This window comes from Octopus bimaculoides, chromosome 6 (assembly GCF_046866305.1).
Source record: "Octopus bimaculoides isolate indiv1 chromosome 6, ASM4686630v1, whole genome shotgun sequence".
NCBI lineage: Eukaryota > Metazoa > Mollusca > Cephalopoda > Octopoda > Octopodidae > Octopus > Octopus bimaculoides.
Genome location: NC_142933.1, coordinates 13,196,253 through 13,203,752, shown reverse-complemented (window position 1 = coordinate 13,203,752; position 7,500 = coordinate 13,196,253).

The window sequence follows — 7,500 nt, the reverse complement described above, 5'->3', positions numbered from 1 at the left end:
AGGAACAGATAAAGTAAGATATCCTCGCCAAAGCACAAAGAATCCACCGGTATGAAAAACGCCAACGTTTCTTTGAATAAAACAAATAGTTCGACTCCAACCTCAAAAGATTCTACCAAGAATTTGGCAAAAATAAAATAGAGATCAATTTAGTAGAAACATTAGAAGAAGTGGAAGAATTTGGGAAAGAAATATGTTCGACAAAGAGCAACCTCAGAAAAGGTCTATCAAAATAATGAACACAGCACCTGGTGTTCTATAACAACTCTGGTGTTCTATAACAACTGAAGAGGTTGCTCAGGTACTGCAAAAACTAAGCAACTGGAAGGCATCCGGGCACGACAAGATACCCAACTATTGGTTAAAATATCTAACAGCAATAATACACATAAAACGCTGGCTGTGAAATACTGGCAGAGCCAGAGACAATGCCTGAATGGCTCACAGAAGGGAAAACTATTCTAATTCTCAAATTCACTGAAACGGCAAACCCACAAAATTACAGACCGATAACTTGTCTCCTTACGATTTACAAAGCCTTTACTACAATAATATCGCAGAGAATGGGCAAATATCTGGAAGAAAACAACCTGTTTCCAGAAGAGCAGAAGGGAAGCTGCAAGGGCTCATACGGCTGTAAAGATCAATTATCGATCAATAAAGCCATAACTGAAGACAGCCGCAGAAAGAAGAAATGTCTAAGTATGGCCTGGATCGATTACCGAAAGACTTTTGATAATATTCCCCACACATGGATCCTAGAAATACTAACCATGAGCAAGGTAGCTCCCATTATCATAAAATATATAAAACATTCGATGAATAAATGGCAGACAGTGTTACGGCTCCAGACAACAGAGGGACTCATAAAAACCAAAGCCATATTCCAGAGAGATACGCTCTCTCTCTGCCCCCTTTCTGCTTGGCACTGACACCTTTATCTGACATGTTAAACAGAAATGAATGTGGATACAACTGTTACGGCAAAACAGTCAACCATCTCTTGTATATGGATGACCTAAAACTGAATACTACAAATGATAAACATTACTACAGACAGTACATGGATTTACGAAAGGAATAAACATGAAATTTGGCTGAGAAAAACGTGCGAAAACAACAGTGAAAAGAGGAAAACTAGTTAAGAGTAGCAACATCACACTAGATAAAGCAAATGAAATAAGAGAATTAGACCAAAGCCAGACATACAAATATTTAGGAATCAATGAACTAGATACGACACAACACATACAAATGAAAGAGAAGATAAGAAAGAAATATTATAGATGAGTTAGATTAATACTGAAAACAGAGCTCAATGCGAAAAATAAGATAATAGGTATCAATACTCTACCCATCCTAGTTATAAGTTTCAGCTACAATATTCTTAACTGGACTCTAAATGAACTAATCAAAATAGACAGGAAAACAAAGAAAATAATGACGGGATTCAGGATGCACCACCCCAAATCTGACATAGAAAGGTTATACATACAACGTATCGAAGGTGGTAGAGGTCTGCTACAGCTAGAAAACTATTACAAAATGACACCATAGGATTACGGAAATACCTACTTCTGACGCAAGGAAAACTAATACAAATAACTACAAAACATGAACAAAACAAAAGACTGTTTTCGGTATTGAAGGAAGCTGACAAATACAAACAAATACGAAGAAGAAGAAGAAGAAACAACAAAAGCTATAAAACAAATGAAATCCAAACTAAAGCTAGAACAGCAACGGACCATGATAAAACGATGGCAAGAAAAGCCCCTACATTGTTAATACTGGGCTAAACTAAATGCAAAAGAAATAGACAGAGAAAAATCCCAGCAATGGTTGAGAAGCTCAGGACTCAAAGCAGAGACTGAAGGATTTTTAATTGCTGCACAAGACCAAAGCCTCCCCACCAGAAATTACCAAAAACATATAATGAAAAGAAACATAACAAGTAACTGTAGAATATGCGGAGATGGACAAGAAACAATAAATCATATTATCTCTGGCTGCCCAGTCCTGGCTAAGAAGGAATATATTCAAAGACACAACAGAGCTGGGACCTATATACACTGAAAGCTATACCAACACTATGGAATAACAACAGAAAAAGACGGTATATACACACGCCAGAAAAGGTCACAGAAAACGAGAAAGCAACCATACTATAGGATATGTCAATACACACAGATAGAGAAATCAAGGCTAATAGGCTGGATACAGTTGTCACAGAGCATTAAGAAATAAAATGCTTTCTAACTGATGTATCAATACCAACAGATGGTAACGTTTCCCTTTAAAGAATAGGAGAAACCTTCAAAATACAAAGATTTGGAAATAGAGGTGACACGAACGTGGAGCCTAAAAACAGAAACAATTCGTTTTAATTTAGGCCCATTAGGTATGATAAAAAACATTCTGACAGATACATAACAAAAGCACCAGGACTAACAAGTATACATAACGTACAGAAAATAGCACTACAACGTACTGCACACATCCTACGTAAAACACTTTCAATACAGAGAAAATAAGAACATCATAACAAACCATAGCACCTGTCCAAGGCACACAGAACTGCGCTTCGAATTGAAGTGAAAGCACGTGATAAAAATCAGACTACTGAATAATAATAATGATAATAATAATAATAATAATAATAATAATAATAATAATAATAATAATAATAATAATAATAACAACAACGACAATAATAATTTCAAATTTTGGCACAAGGCCGGCAATTTTGGAGGAGTAGGTAAGTCGATAACATCGACGCCAGGTCTCACCTGGCACTCATTTTATCGATCCTAAAAGGATGAAAGGCAAAGTCGACCTCGGCGGATTTTGACCTCAGAACGTAAGGACAGACGAAATATCGTTAAGCATTTTGCCAGGTGTACTGACGTTTTTTGCCAGCTCACCACCTTACCAATAATAGAATATTGACAACAAGCCAAAATGTAACATTCTGTTAGCAGAAACTTACGAAGAATTGCTTATGGTAAGACGGCAGGTATATGGGGAAGTCACATCGCCTCATTATATTTCCTTCCTCACCATATCTAATCCACACCTGATATATTTCTTCCATTATTTAATGATTATGTTATCTTTAAAAAACATACTTTTAAAAAAATTCCCCTGGAAAGATGCAAGGAATGTTCAACTTTCACCCGACTATCAGCTATTTGCAATGAGTTGATGACGACTAAATCATACCGGTAGTACGCCACTCGGTGGCCGATCGTGGCTGCACTAACCATCACAGCAAGAAATACGAGTTTTACATCCTGTATTGCAAGTCTTTTGCCTAGAATATAAACACCAATATTTTTTTATCTGGCGAAAGAAGATAAAGCTGAAATATGGTATTCCTGTAACGCTATTTATGAACGATAAACTTGTGGATTCATGTATTCCAGTATACTGTCACAGCATTGTAGTTACAGGCACAGAAATATACCTTTTTTTTTGTACAGAACTACTGTAAAAGATCTTTTAAGAAATGTATGATGCAACATATTCTTTTCTACTCTAAGCACATGGCCCGAAGTTTTTGGGAAGGGGGCCAGTCGATTAGCTCGATCCCAGTACGCAAGTGGTACTTAATTTATCGACCCCCAAAAGGATGAAAGGCAAAGTCGACCTCGGCGGAATTTGAACTTAGAACGTAAAGACAGACGAAATACCGCTAAGCATCTCGCCCGGCGTGCTAATGTTTCTGCCACCTCACCTCCTTGTATGATGAAATATATTAAATTAGCTTTTTACACGAAATATACTTTTAAAACCGGGGTACATCTTATGCAAGAGTGCGTTTTATATATTGGCAAATAGGACGAATCATATCTAAACAGCATCTCATTCTTTCTGCCAAGCATTCTATCCTAAATGCCGGATGAAAAGGTTGGCGTGAGCTGGAGGTATTCTACCCTAAATGCCGTATCAAAGAGTTGGTGTGGGGGTAAGTATTCTATCCTAAATGCCAGATTAAAGTTTGGTTTTGAAGGAAGCATTCGATTCTAAATGCCGGATTAAAGGTTGGCGTGGTAGGTATTCAAAGTGCACTCTTTCGATAGACAACACGTTCATCTCATAAGTGTCGCCTAGTGGATATACACGCAATTACTAAATTTTCAGTCATAAGACCATAAGTAGTATTATTTTACTTGAGTTTTATTAATATGTCACAGATTTTTATTAATATGCCCAGAAAATAAATCTGAAGAACATACAAGAATAGATGCAAGCGCTAATTTATAAAAACATGTGACATATTAATAAAAATCTGTAAATGTACAACCATCCAGATATCTGAGTACCTTACATGTCTCTCTGTCTGTAGCATGTCTCTCTGTCTGTAGTATGTCTCTCTGTCTGTATGTGTGTATAGTAGGTGCAGTTAAGCTTGATTCACAACAAAATGACAAAAATGTTTAACTTTCAAATCTTAAACCACCAACAAGGCTTCCGGTCCACAGCTATTTTAATGTTATTTTGTTATTTTACGCCAATTTTTGTAATTTGGCGGTAAATCACACGTGGCTGCACAGACTAAAACCCGTAATGTAAACATTATGCGGGAAGTACACCATATATATATATATATATATATATATATATATATATATATATATATATATATATATATATATATATATACATATATATATATATATATATATATATATATATACATGTATATATATATATATATGTATGTATTGTATGTGCTTGTGTGTGTGTGTGCATATGTATATACATGTATGCATGTGTATGTATGCATATATATATATATATATATATATATATATATATATATATATATATATAATCTATAATACATACATGCATACATACAGGCAGACAGCCAGCCAGACAGTCAGTCAGACAGACAGACAGACAGATAGATAGATAGATAAATGAACATATGTACATGTATATATGCATATATATTCAGATACTGGCTATGACTATAAACTGCATCCAGTAGTGGGACACTGGGGCCCTGGTTTCAGGGTTTGAGAAGTGCAGCACCACCTCTAAGCCACTATTGTTCCCAGGTCTACTCTGGCCCGGAGTGGTCGTACGTGTAAGGGTCTCAGCTATGGGTTAACTACCAAACCCCACTGTGACTGGTAGGGGGTGAGATAGATCGGTAGAATCCAGTCACCGTATTCCCTGCCTAGCGTAAGACGCGACTGAAAGGGGCAGGAGCGAGGGGCTGGGAGTCCTATCCTCCTAGTAAATCCATATTCCTAAAAAGGCTGCAAGAGAAAGGAGAGGGAGAAGGTTGTTACAAGCTCGCAGTTGTAACAAGTATGAGGATTATAGGTTACCACAGACGCCATATTTGCTGCCGCTTTCCTCCATTGTTTTGTACCCCTTTGCCTATTAATTCTGGTTAAAAACAAAGTTTCTTATAGCATTTAACACCACCATTTTCGTTTTGTTCGCTCCAGGCTTTTTGCTCAAATATGTTATGATTTACTTTGTTTGGTGAGAGGTTACTCTTCAGCTTCACCAAGATACCGCACAATAGGACTGAACCTGAAACCATGAGGTCACGAAGCAAGTTTCTTAGCACACAGCTACGCCTTCGCCTGTGCTGTATTTCTGTTGTTTAGTCCCAAGCGGAGAATATTGTGTAAATATACGATATAAGGCATTCTGGCCACGACCATCTAGTTTTTGTATAAACGTCTGGGGCTGCATTATCTAAAGTGCTCTTCCTGGTGAAGCGTATGTGTATTTGTACTTATATCTATGTATGTGTGTACGCAGTATAATTCGACACCGCAAGATCCCTTCCGTGTCATGGTATGTTGGAATGTGTGCCTCAGTGACCCTTTATATTTTGATAGCGGAGCGCAAGCTCCAAGTATGACTTACTATCCTGGACAGAAAAAAGGCTAGGCTAATATGGACCGCTTCATACTAGAGGTAGAAATGGATTTGCGTAGAGTCAACAGCCTTACCAAAAATTAAAAACAAAAATAAGAATGCTTCCTAAACACATGGTCCCGTGGTACCTTGGGCAAGTATCTTCTACTATAGCCTCGGACTGACCAAAGCCTTATGAGTCGATTTGGTAAACGGAAACTGAAAGAAGCCCGTCATATATATATATGTGTGTGTGTGTGTGTGTGTGTGTGTGTCTGTCTGTGTTTATCCCCCACCTTCGCTTGACAACTGATGTTCCCCGTAACTTAGCGTAGCGGCTCAGCAAAACAAACTGATAGATTAAGTACTTGGCTAACAAAGAATAAGTCCTGGGGTCAATTTGTTCGACTAAAAGGCGGAGTTCCAGCATGGTCGCTGTCAGATGACAAAAACATGAAAACAGAAGAAACCCCTAATAATATTCAATCATAAAAATGTAATAGGGTTTTATTCAAATATCGAATGACTATGCGGATCCAGCAGTGTAAAGTGGGACTCAAAGCGGTCCATAGGAAAAAAACAGGGGTTCAGAACCACTGGCTTATACAAATAATGTGTAATCCAAGAGAGATTTGACCTCTATTTCTAGCAGATCACAAGACTTCATCATAGGCCTTGATTCATGAGTAAGTTGTATTGTAACGCTTGCTGAAGTAAAATCTGGTTTCTGCAACGTTCAAGGCATTCTTTAAGAACGAAAAAATGCAGTTTGGAATAAAACAGGCCTGGCTGTTAAGATATAAGAGAAGATAAGTTATACTATATGATATAATTAGATAAGGCTTTAGATAGATTTCTTGCTTAATGAGAAGCAAAGCACAAGTTCTATGTTAGCAGAATCGGGGTTGATAAATTGGCTGATACTGAAGAACACCCGGATGAAAATACCTTAAAATGTATTTGTTTGAAATCATGGTTTTTTTCCCCATTTTTGTTTAAGATCTTTCGTCACTGCAACACACACGCACGCACACACGCATACACACACACATATACACACACACACACACACACACACACACACACACACACACACACACACATACGTAATTGTTTGTAATATAGGCGTAGGTCTGGTTGTGTGCTTAAGAGACTTGTTCTGCCATCACATAAATTCGGGTTCAATCTCACAGCACGGAATATTGCACAGAACATTGGGGCTTCTGTTATTAGCCCCTCGTGGCTAATGCTTTGGGAATGAATTTGGTAGAAACTGTGTGGAAGCCCGTGGCATATATATATATATATATATATATATATATATATATATATATATATATATATATATATATGTGTGTGTGTGTGTGTGTTTGTGTGTGTGTGTGTGTACTTACGTGTGTATCTTTGCCTTTGTGTTTAGCTTTCCCATCATCCCTTGACAAACGACGCTGACTACGTTGTTTACGTTCCTGTAATCTAGCGGTTCGGCAAAAGAAATCGGTAGAATAAGTGCCAGACTTAAGAGATTATAAGCACTAGGGACAAATTGTTTTATCGGTGCCCCAGCATGGCCGCAGTCCAATGACTGAAACAAGTTAATGATAAATAAAAGAT